General features: G+C 35.4%; 1 pseudogene; it reads right to left on the bottom strand.

The window, feature by feature from the left end:
• LOC112643197 (protein Jade-1-like) overlaps nucleotides 1-2421 on the bottom strand; it is a 39497-nt pseudogene extending 37076 nt beyond the window's left edge.
• Nucleotides 2422-13226: the final 10805 nt, after the last annotated feature.

Here is a 13226-nt window from a genome sequence, read left to right as displayed (position 1 = left end):
ATCCGAGATCTGTAAGAACTTATCAAACTCAACACCCAAGAAACAAACAATCCAATCATGAAATGGGCAGGTGACATGAACAAAAATTTCTCCAAAGAAGACATACACCTGGCCAACAAGCACATGAGAAAATGCTCGGCATCACTTGCCATCAGGGAAATTCAAGTCAAAACCACAATGAGATCCCACCTCACACCAGTGAGAATGGGGGAAATTAACAAGGCAGGAAACAACAAATGTGGGAGAGGATGTGGAAAAAGGGGAACCCTCTTGCACTGTTGGTGGGAATATGAACTGGTGCAGCCACTCTGGAAAACTGTGTGGAGGCTCCTCAAAAAGTTAAAAATAGAGCTACGCTAGGACCCAGCAATTGCACTATTTGGTACTTACCCCAAAGATACAGATGGAGTGAAACGCCGGGACACTTGCCCCTCAATGTTCACAGCAGCAATGTCCACAATAGCCAAACTGTGGGAGGAGCCTCGGTTTCCATTGACAGATGAATGGATAAAGATGATGTGGTCTATATATACAAAGGAATATTACTCAGCTATCAGAAAGAATGGATAGCAAACATTTGCTTTGAGGTGGATGGTATTGGAAGGATTATGCTGAGTGAAGTAAGCCAATCAGAAGGACAATCATCAGATGGTCTCACTCATACGGGGAATATAAGAAATAGTAAATGGGTTTATAGGGGAAAGGAGGGAAAATGAGTGGGAAAAATTAGACAGGGGGACAAACCATGAGAGACTCCTAACTCTGGGAAACAAACAAAGGGTTGTTGAAGGGGAGGTGGGTGGAGGTTGGGGTAACTGGGTGATGGGCAGTGAGGAGGGCACCTGGTGGGATGAACACTGGGTGATACTATATGTTGACAAATTTATTTTAAATTTAAAAAATGTAAAAAAAAGAAAAAAGAAATTTGAATTAGGAATCAAAAATCTCCCAACACAGAAAAGCCCAAGAGCACATGGTTTCATTGGGGAATTCTAACAAACTTAAAATAAATAAATAAATAAATAAATAAATAAATAAATAAAAATAAATAAATAAATAAATAAATAAATGACAATCTTAATCAAAGTCTTACAAATAATGGATAAAAAATAAATTTAAAATCATTCCAAAAGGCCAGTATTAACCTGATACCAAAGCAGGATAAAAACAAGAACAAAAAGAAAATAATAATGTCTAGTTTTTATGATATACGTATTGCAACTTTCTTTTGACAAACATTTGTGTGATAAAAGTTTCTCTACCCCTTTCAATCCACATGTGTCTTTAGGTCTAAAATGTCTCTCTTGTAGGCAGCATACAGACAGGTCTTCCATTGTTTTTTTGGTTGTGTGTTTATTCTGATATCCTGTATCTTTTGATTAGAGCATTTATTCCACTTATATTCAAAGTAATTATTGAGAGGTATGTATTTATTGTCATTTTATTACTTGTTTTGTCATTGTTTCTGGAGGTATTCTCTGATCCTTTCTTGTCTTTATCTCTTTTGCATTCAAAGAGGCCCCTTTAATGTCTTGCAGGGGGGACGCCTGGGTGGCTCAGTGGTTGAGCCTCTGCCTTTGGCCCAGGGCATGATCCTGGAGTCCTGGGATCGAGTCCCACATCAGGCTCCCTGTGAGGAGACTGTTTCTTCCTCTGCCTGTGTCTCTGCCTCTGTGTGTGTGTGTGTGTGTGTGTCTGATGAATAAATAAGTAAAATCTTTAAATATATATATTTATGTACATATTTATATATGATGTATATATATTCTTGCAGGGCTGATTTAGTGGTCATGAACTCCTTTAGCTTTTGGTTCTGGGAAACTCTTTACCTCTCCTTCTGTTCTTTTCTAGATAGAATATACTTGGCTGCATATTTTTTTTCCCTTCAGCACTTTGAATATATCATGCTACTCCCTTCTGGCTTCCCAAATTTCTGTTGAGGAATCTCCAACTAACATTATAGATTTTCTCTTTTAAGTTAAAGAGTTCTTTTGTCTTGCTGCTTTTAAGTTTTTCCTTTATCACTATACTTTGCAAATTTAATTACAATATGTGTTGGTGTTGCCATGCTTTTGTTGATTTTGATGTGAGTTCTCTATGTCTTCTTGATCTGGATGTCTATTTCCTTCTTCAGATTAGGGAAGCTTTCTGTTATTATTTCTTGATATAAATTTTCTACTCCCCTTTCTCTCTCTTCTTCCTCTGGCACTCCTATAATAAAAATGTTATTACATATGATGAAGTCATTGAGTTCCTTAAATCAATTCTCACGTTCTATAATTCTTTCTCTTTTTTTGTTCAGTTTATTTATTTATTTATTGTTATTTGGTCTTCTATGTCACTAATTCTTACTTCTGCTTCTTCCAGTCCTCTCTTCATTGCATCAAGTCTGTTTCCAATCTCCTTTATTGCATTCTTCATCTCTGATTGATTCTTTTTAAACTCTTTTATCCCTGTGGTAAAGGTCTCTGATGTCTTCTATTCTTTTCTCAAGCTCAGTGAGTATCCTTATGATTTCTACTTTAAATTCTCCATCAGGCATGTTACTTACATATGTTTCACTTAGATCTCCGGCCATGGCCTTCCCTTATTCTTTCATTTGAGATAATTTCTACCATCTTGGCATTTTGTCTGAGTCTCTGCCTTCTTCTTTGTGTTAGAAAAGCCATTTATGTCTTCCTCTTCTGAAAGTAAAGGCCTTATGAAGAAGAGTTCATGTAGTACACAGGGTCTGGTGTTTTAGGGGTGTCTCCAGTGTGTGCTGCAAGCACTCTGCTGTTGTGTTTTGGGTGTTCTTCCTTCAGGCCAATTGTTTACAGAGGCTCTCCCTGCATGCTGTGGTCCGTGTTTGGTCCCTGGCCTGAATGTGATGAGTTTTAACTAGATATGCTCTAGCACCAATTCCACCAGAACTGAGGCCCTGCAGAACTCTGGGTTAGGAGACATGGCGTGGGCAGGGGTTTGTGCCAGCCAGTCTTCTGGGGGAAGGGGCTTGCCCTACTAGAGCTAAAACAAACTTGACAGAGAATGGAAGTCCATTCAGACCATGGGGATGGGGCTTAGAATAAATGGGTTAGGCAGCCAGTATCAGGGCTGAGCTGCTCCCCTCAGGTGATTCTGTTTATGTGGAGGTGCAGACAAGGGAAATGGCACCAACCAGCTTCTTTATTCACAGAGAGGTGTTTCCCTGAATGCTGCCTCTTAAGAAAGTTCTCCTAGAATAGGGAATAATCTCTCCACTGTGTGCCCCAGGTGTTTTTCAGATCACTGTCTCCATATTGTATGTCCCTGGGTTGTTTGTCTGCCTTCTCTCCAGGAGCCCTCCTGGATCAATCCCAGCCAAGCCTTCTGACTTTTAAAATCCTAGGCTTGAGGGACATGCTGTGGGGAGGGGCCCACACTGGTCTTCTGGGGAAAGGGCCTACCACTCTGGAACTGAGGCAAGCTTGACCAAGAAAAGCAGTCCTGCCAGAACAGAGGTGTGGGTCTTGGTATAAGCCAGTGTGGGGGTTGAACTGACTCCCACAGGTGCCTCTGTGTTTATGATGAGGGTAAGGGAGGGAAATGGCTTTGGTTCATTCCTCAGTTCCTGAAGATTCATCTCTGTGAATGTTGCCCCCCCAGGGAAGGTCTCCAAGACAAGCCAATAACCTCCCCTGAGTGCCTCGGACATTTCACTTTTCTCCAGACACAGTGTGGGTTGTTTGTCTGTGCTCCATCAAGAAGCAAGTCAGCACCCTCAGGGCTCTATCCCAGACAAGCCCACTGACCTTTACAACTGATGAAACTCTGCCCCTTTCATTTCCCAAGCCAATGACTTTAGGGAAATGTTCTCTTTGTGGGTTCCCCTGTGTGCTTCCTTCTTTCTTGTTCCTTCTCTGTGACCATGGCTCCCTCCCCTCCATGGCACCCATGATGTGTTTCTCCCTTAAACTATGTCTCCACACTTTCTAATTCTTCACTGTGAGCTCTTTTCTCCCTTCAGTTATAGAGTCTATTCTCCCAGACTTCAGGTCAATTTAGGGGGTATTTAGGATGATCTGATGGTTATCTAGTTGTGTTTGTGGGGCAAGAGGGGCCTAGGGTCCTCCTACTCTGCCACTTTCTTTGATTCTTCTTGTTTTATTTGTAATATCCTTTCTCAGTGTATGTGATCTGACATACTGTCAAGATTTGAATGACTTTGTTAATCTGAGGATCAAAGACCTCAGCAGATTTTCCTTACCAGGTTTATCTCCAGATTATGAACATTTAAGGATTTTCTTGCTGGAGATGGGTCCTGACAGTTTTCCCCAGGACAAGTCAAGGTTTAATGTTTTAGTGTAAAAAACTGGCCATAGATGTGCCCTGAAGATTTTGAAAAAAGGGAAAGCAATGTGCCCTCCAGTTGTGAAGTGAGAATCTAGGACTAAGCCTTGCCCCTTAAATGTTTAGAAAGGTATGTATGGAGGTAAATCTATAAAATCTACTGAGAAGTAAAAACAGGAACTAAGAAGTGTGGTATTATGGAACTCCAGAGTAAAAATGTTTTAATAATTAGGGAGCATCAAAGTTGTCAAATGTTGCTATGAAGTCAAGCAAGATAAGAAGTAAAAAGGAATGTTGAGTTTAACAATAAAGATTGTAGATGATGTAGATAGAAAAGGAAACTTCAGTGGAAGAGTGGGGGAAATGGTGAGTTAGCATAAATTAAGAGTGTATGTAAAGAAAGAAAATTAGTAAAATGACCAGAAATTACTCTTTCATGTTATTTTTTGGTCTATTTGCAAAGAGTTGTAGACAATTTTTCTTCACCATGCATAACATGACATTTGATATCTTCTTCCTTCCATTGTTTTTAATTTTCAAAAACATTTTAATTTTAAGGAAATCCAATTTATCTAGCTTTTTTGTTATGATTTGTTATTTTATGTGTGTTTTTTTGTTATCATATCTAAGGCCATTGCATTGATTCAGGTCAGAAGATTTATTTGTGTTTTCTTCTAAGATTTTAATAGGTTTAGCTCTTGTGCTTAGTTTTATGAATCACTGTGAGTTCATTTTTGTTTATGATGGGAAGCAGGGGTCTTAATCCACTCTTTTCCATGTGGATATCCATTTTACACAGAACCCTTAGTGGAAAAGACTATCATTCCTTGCAATTGAATTGCCTTGGCATCCTAGCTAAAATTCAATCGACCTTAAATAATTTGACCATAAATGATTTAAATGACCATATAGGATTTATTTCTGAACTCTCAATTCTATCCCATTGATTTGTCCATCTTATTTCCAGTACCATAATATCATGATTACTGTAGCCTTGCAGTAGGTTTCAAAATTTAAATATATATCTAAGTCCTCCACCTTTGTTCTTTTTCAAGATTGCTTTGGCTATTCTGCATTTTCATATTTATTTAAATAATAGCTTATAATTTCTGCAGAAAAAAAATATTTTATAAGTATTACATTTAAATTGTAGACAAAAAAAATAAAAAATAAATTGTAGACAAACTGGGCAAGTATTTCCATATTAACTACATAATTTGTAATTTATTAGTTTTAATAATATGGGTGTGTACATATATATATTTCTTTTTTTTTAATTTTTTATTGGTGTTCAATTTACTAACATACAGAATAACCCCCAGTGCCCGTCACCCATTCACTCCCACCCCCCGCCCTCCTCCCCTTCTACCACCCCTAGTTCGTTTCCCAGAGTTAGCAGTCTCTACGTTCTGTCTCCCTTTCTGATATTTCCCACACATTTCTTCCCCCTTCCCTTATATTCCCTTTCACTATTATTTATATTCCCCAAATGAATGAGAACATATAATGTTTGTCCTTCTCCAATTGACTTACTTCACTCAGCATAATACCCTCCAGTTCCATCCACGTTGAAGCAAATGGTGGGTATTTGTCATTCTAATAGCTGAGTAATATTCCATTGTATACATAAACCACATCTTCTTTATCCATTCATCTTTCGTTGGACACCGAGGCTCCTTCCACAGTTTGGCTATGGTGGCCATTGCTGCTATAAACATCGGGGTGCAGGTGTCCCGGCGTTTCACTGCATCTGTATCTTTGGGGTAAATCCCCAATAGTGCAATTGCTGGGTCGTAGGGCAGGTCTATTTTTAACTCTTTGAGGAACCTCCACACAGTTTTCCAGAGTGGCTGCACCAGTTCACATTCCCACCAACAGTGTAAGAGGGTTCCCTTTTCTCCGCATCCCCTCCAACATTTGTTGTTTCCTGCCTTGTTAATTTGCCCCATTCTCACCGGTGTGAGGTGGTATCTCATTGTGGTTTTGATTTGTATTTCCCTGATGGCAAGTGATGCAGAGCATTTTCTCATATGCATGTTGGCCATGTCTATGTCTTCCTCTGTGAGATTTCTGTTCATGTCTTTTGCCCATTTCATGATTGGATTGTTTGTTTCTTTGGTGTTGAGTTTAATAAGTTCTTTATAGATCTGGGAAACTAGCCCTTTATCTGATATGTCATTTGCAAATATCTTCTCCCATTCTGTAGGTTGTCTTTGAGTTTTGTTGACTGTATCCTTTGCTGTGCAAAAGCTTCTTATCTTGATGAAGTCCCAATAGTTCATTTTTGCTTTTGTTTCTTTTGCCTTCGTGGATGTATCTTGCAAGAAGTTACTGTGGCCGAGTTCAAAAAGGGTGTTGCCTGTGTTCTTCTCTAGGATTTTGATGGAATCTTGTCTCACATTTAGATCTTTCATCCATTTTGAGTTTATCTTTGTGTATGGTGAAAGAGAGTGGTTTAGTTTCATTCTTCTGCATGTGGATGTCCAATTTTCCCAGCACCATTTATTGAAGAGACTGTCTTTCTTCCAGTGGATAGTCTTTCCTCCTTTATCGAATATTAGTTGACCATAAAGTTCAGGGTCCACTTCTGGGTTCTCTATTCTGTTCCATTGATCTATGTGTCTGTTTTTGTGCCAGTACCACACTGTCTTGATGACCACAGCTTTGTAGTACAACCTGAAATCTGGCATTGTGATGCCCCCAGATATGGTTTTCTTTTTTATATATATATATTTCTTAGAATTTTCTATGCATAAGGTTATGCCATCTAGAGATAGCTATTCTTGATCCAGAATGATAATTCTGTATACTTTTACTAATTTTTTCTTCCTCAATTACCCCGTGTATATCTTGCAATACAATGTTGAATACAAGTGGTGAGAATAAGTGTCCTAGTTTTGTTTCTGATCTTAAGTGAAAAGCTTGTAGTCTTTTACTCTTACATAGGATTCTAGTTGTAAAATTTTGTAGATGCTATTTATCAGCTTGATGAAGTTCATTTCTATTCCTAGTTTCTTTAGTTGTCCTTTTTTAAATCTTGAAAGTATATTGAATTTTGTCACATGCTCTTTCTGTGCCAATTGAGATGATCAGTGGTTTTGTCCTTTTTCTTTTTCCCAGTTTTTAATAAGTATAATTGACAAATAAAAATTATATATATTTAAGGTATAAAATGTGATTTGATATGCATATACATTGTGAAATTATTACAAGTAAGCTAACTAACATATCCATCACCTCACATAATTACCTTTTTGCATATGCGTATATGGAAAGAACACTTAAGATCTACTTTCAGCAAATTTCGTGTATACAATACAATACAATGTTATTAATTAGAGTTACCATGTTGTACAGTAGATATTCAGAATTTATTCATCTTATAACAGAAAGTTTGTGCCCTTTGACTATCATTTCCCCACTCCCCTTACCTCTCAGCCCTCTGTTTCTCTAAGTTCAACTTTCTTAGATTCCACATGTAAGTGAAATCATGCAGTATTTCTTTTTGTGTTTGGTTTATCTCACTTAGCATAATATATCCTCAAGGTCCATTCAGATTTTTGCAAATAGCTGAATTGCCTTCTATTTTTAGAATACATAATACTCCATTGTATATATATATATTCCATATTTTCGTTATACATCCCAAAGTGTACTCTTTTCTCTTTGCCAATACTTGTTATCTTTTAATTTTGATAATAGTCACCTAAAGGTTTGAGGTGATTTCTCATTGTGGTATTAGTTTGTACTTAGCTGATGATTAGTAATGTTGAGAACCTTTTCATATATATACCTTCTGGCCCTTTGAAGGTCCTCTTTAGAAAATGTCTATTGAGGTTCCTTGCCATTTTTTGATAAAGTATTGTTTTATTATTGAGTTATAAGAGTTCTTTATAAGATTTAGTAATATAATTTGAAATCGGGAAGTGTTAGTTCTCTAGCTTTGTTGTTCTTTGTCAAGATTGCTTTAGCTAGTTGGGATCTTTTAGTTTCATACAAATTTTAGGAGTGCTTTTTCTGTTTCTATGAAAAGCATTATTGGAATTTTTTTAAAGATTTTATTTATTTACTCATGAGAAACAGGGAGAGAGGCAGACATAGGCAGAGGGAGAAACAGGCTTCCTGTGGGGAACCTAATGGGGACTCTATACCAGAGCACCAGGATCACCATCTGAGTTGATGGCAGGTACTCAACCTATGAGCCACCCAGTTGCACCACACCATTGGAATTTTTATAGGGATTGCACTGAATTCAAAGGTCATTCTGAATTGTATAGACACTTTAACAATATTAATTCTTCTAATCCATGAACACGATATCTTTCATGGATGTTTTGTCATTTTCAGTATATAATTTCTTGGTTAAATTTATACCTTGATTAATAAGTGTTATTCTTTTTTATGACATTGCCAATGAGATTGTTTTATTAATTTCTTTTTCAGATGATTCATGTGTTTAGAAACACAACTTATTTTTGCAAGGGGATTTTTTTTTTAAGAGTGAGATATAGTCTTGCTTAATTGCTCTGACTAGGATTTCCAGTACTGTGTTAAAAAGAAGTGGCAAAAAAAAAAAAAAAAAAAAAAAAAAAAAAAAAAAAAAAGTGGCAAGAGTAGGTATTCTTGTTTCGTTTCTGATCATAAAGGAAAAGCTTTGGTCTTGCCATATATGATCTTTGTTATATTGAGGTACATTTCTTTTATATCTGACATATTGAAAGTTTTGTCATGGATGGGTATTGAATTTTATTAAATGTCTTTTTTTGTTTTGTTCCATTTTCCTCTATTGAGATGATCATGTTTTGTATCCTTCATGTATCACTTTGATTTTCATATAATAAACACACTTGCATTCTTGGTATAAATCCCACTTGATCTTGATGCACAATCCATTTTCATGTTTCTGAACTTTGCATCTATATTAAAAATGAATACTGGTCTTTAGTGTACTTATTATTTGTTTTTAATTTGATTATGGAATCAGAGTAATGGAATCCTCATGGCATATCTTGGGAAGTACTCTCACCTGATTTGTAAAGGACTGGTATGAATCTTTTTCATCCTTTACTTCCTTCTTATTTGAGTCTATGAATGTAAAATATGTATCTTTTATAGCTGGATCATTTTCTTTTTAAATTCTGACAATTCTGTCTTTTGATTGGAGTGTTTAATAAATGTGTGTTGATATGATTATCAAATAAGTATGGTTTATTCTGCCATTTTTTACTTGTCTTCTATACATTTTATTTCTTTTGGTTCCTTTTTCCTCCATTATCATTTCCTCTTGCTTTCAATATTCTCTATTATACCATTTTATTTTATTTTTTGTTTTTCTTTTACTGCATTTTTATATTATTTTGTCACTGCTTGCTTGGGGGATTACCATTAACAGTTTAACACAAAGCATTCTACAACTTAATTTCAATAAAAATAATTGCAAAATAATCTGCTCCAATATATCACTGTTCACACTGCATTCTTTGTGTGATTAATTATCATACAGGATTTTAAAGCTTTATTTTTTAATCACTCCTCTGAGATTTTCCTTTTTATTTTTAGTTGATGGTAAAACCCAGCTTCAAAGAAGATAAAGCTTTCTCTTTGAGCTCTATCTGAATTACCACCACAAGAACTAAATAGTATTCTAAAGAGTGTTTTGTAATGTGGATCTCAGCCATTGTTCCCTTCTTTCAAGATAAATATCTTCTAGTTTCCTTAATCATTTACATTTCCTTTCTTTTTTTGTTTTCTTTTGTTTTTGTCTAGGGTTTATAGTTATTTTTGACAGGACTATTATTTCCATTTATATATATTATATGTATATTAATATATAATATATATATATTTAAAAAACACTCAGATGAGCTTTAGGATCAGTTAACGTTTACCCATTGAACTGATTCCATGCTTATCAAGCCACAATGAGAATGTTAGGACTCAGCCTACTTAGATAACAAAGGGAAAAGTTGTGCTAATTAGGCTTAAATATATCTATCATCAGTCTGATACATTTATCTATCATGAAAATTAATATGTGGCACTGTAATTTTATAGACAATCTTTGAAAATTTGTTTTAGCATGGTTCAGCAATTTCTAGTCAGAAAAACTGTGAGACACCAACTGAAGTCTGCCAAGTAGATTACTATTATTTAGACGTTAATGAATTTTCCAAAGTAATGCCACTTTATGAGTAATTTCTGAATAAATTATGGTGACCTCCTCTGGTGATATCCTATGATTAATATAAGCTGTGTTTGTTTTTTATTTAAAATTCCTACAAACTTCTATACCTTCCCAGAAACTCTCAAGTTTGCATATGTTATTATGATAATAGTCCTGACTTACTTATCTGCCATGTCAAAATCAGCAAAGAATAGCAGGTAGTCATAGAAATGACTCTTATTTTTCTCTTGTTTTTGCTAGAGACTCTTTGGGTATTGAAAACAATATTCCACATTTTCTTAATTCTTAAGCACACTTTTTATCCCATTCAGAAACCTGTAGCATCAAGACTGGTGAGAGTAAAGTTCCCATGAAGGCTGGTATTCTAAACTCAACTTGGATCAAGAACTAAATACTAGATAGAGATCAGAGGACACAGAGTAGAAGTCCTATGTTATCTCCTTACTAATATATAACCTTTATGTCTAATTTATTTTGTTTTAGAGAGAGAAAGTTGGATTTGATTTCCAGTCCATTTTAACTTCTTATCAAGAATATATAATCAGTGTTTCACTCAGCACTCATGACCAATTCAAATAATTTGCAGATTAAACTGAATCTGATGTTTCCTTACATGGAACACGTAACATTCTTCAGTTCTATGAGGTCATTTACCAGATATTTAAGGCTTAGACTTTGTCTATACCTTGAAAATACACACTTTTATAAATTTGTAAGATGACATTATGAGGTCTGGGACACATTTTACTTTTTCACTCTTGGAAATAGTCAATATTTTAGAAAATTATTACATGTATAATTTAAGTTTATGATATATGTCACATTCTTTTAATTATTAATATAACTCCACAATTTCATCAAAGTATCTCAATTTTTGCATTCCAAAAATCTAGAGGAGAAAGAAGACATTAGTCCATACCTTCAAAGTTTGTCATCTATAGGTGACCATCTTCTGTTCCGTGGGCATGGACAAAGATGCACTCCCACATCTCTAGTCGTCTGGTGCTGATTTAGCACCCCACAAAACTTACACTATCTAGGGATTTTTTTTTTTAATTTTTATTTATTTATGATAGTCACACAGAGAGAGCGAGAGAGGCAGAGACACAAGCAGAGGGAGAAACAGGCTCCATGCACAGGAGCCTGATGTGGGATTCGATCCCAGGTCTCCAGGATCGCGCCCTGGGCCAAAGGCAGGCGCTAAACCGCTGCGCCACCCAGGGATCCCTATCTAAGGATTTCATCACCAAACACTCCTGTCTACCATCTCTTGATTAGTGTTTTCTCCACTGTCAAGGAAAGGCAAACTCATCCTGAGGTCCAGTCATTTTTAATTTACTTACTAAAGGTATTTCCATTTTTTTCCACATCTTACACACTCAATTTGAAAATTCAAAGCAATTCCTTTATATAACTTTTGTGAAAAGTAATGCTGACTCCAGTTTTTGTGACAGGATACTTTTCCTCAAATGATTCACCATGTTACACATGAAAAGGATTATATACTTAAGAAAAAAACTGGGGTAGGACAGGATAAAATTTTTCTTTTAGATTACAGTGGAGTAAGGAAGATAAACAAAAATTGTTGTATTTCATTTCTAATGAGTATGAAATGTCTTACCTCTCACTTATATTTAAATGACATACACTTCATAATCTAACTCAGCTCCTAGGAGGAAATCTCAACTATCTAGGCAATTTGCCTCAATGCCCTATTTTGTGTCTACTTACTTGGCATAACACTTGTGATGTTTTATTATTTTTACAATAGGCAAAACCTCTATTTCCCTGGAAAGTAATTTATGATTGACTGTATTCTAGAATCTAGCCTGCCATGAGGTCCAATGGATTAGGAATTAATATCTATTAAACAAGTTTTTCTCACACCGAATTAATTAATTATTAAAAGACTGTTACAGAGGAAAGAAATGGTAGGAGATTTGTATGAAAAGAATGCCCTGCCTTCTTTCCCAATGATTCTCATGCATTAATCTTCTCTTACTTTGCAGCCCGGTATCTCAGAATCTCCTTCTATAGGCCATAGGAGGTGGAGGGAGAAAAAAGAGAGACTTCTTACTTCCTGAGCAGTAGGAGAAGAGAGTTTAAGTATATTTCAAAAGAGAAAGCTAAATATAACTCCTTATTGTCAAAATGATGAGTTTTGGCAAGGGCTTTAGGATACTATATTATTTCAGAGGATTTCATGAGTTGCCTTGAGACTATCCATGATTCTCTATGTTAAATTTAATTTCTCTCTTTAATAAATGTGAAGTCCTCTTTCAGAATAAAATACAATTATATTTTGGTATATGCTTTTGTTTTTCATCAGTGTAACCTTGGCTCTGAAACATTTTAGTCTACAAACAGAAATGATAGTTAGCATTTTCTAAGTCAAGTGGCATGCTTGTCAATATGATATGATATGTGGTACTATGCAATGTGCAAAAAGATAGATAGAAACCAGTCAGAAGAATCAAATAGCTCAAAGCTGACAGTTTAACATAATATTGAAGAAGACACCAGATAAATATCAGATAAGATATATTCTGTAAGAGCAAAGTTATATATATACATATATAACTATATATATAAGTATATATAACTATATACATGTAAGTATATGTATATATACATATATACTATATAACTATATATAAACCATATATATGTATGGTTTATATATAGTTATATAGATATAGATAGATATAGATATAGATATAGATATATAGAGAGA

The sequence above is a fragment of the Canis lupus genome, chromosome 21 (assembly GCF_003254725.2).
Source record: "Canis lupus dingo isolate Sandy chromosome 21, ASM325472v2, whole genome shotgun sequence".
NCBI lineage: Eukaryota > Metazoa > Chordata > Mammalia > Carnivora > Canidae > Canis > Canis lupus.
Note: the sequence above shows the minus strand (reverse complement) of the source record. Positions and strands in the feature narration are given on the sequence as shown.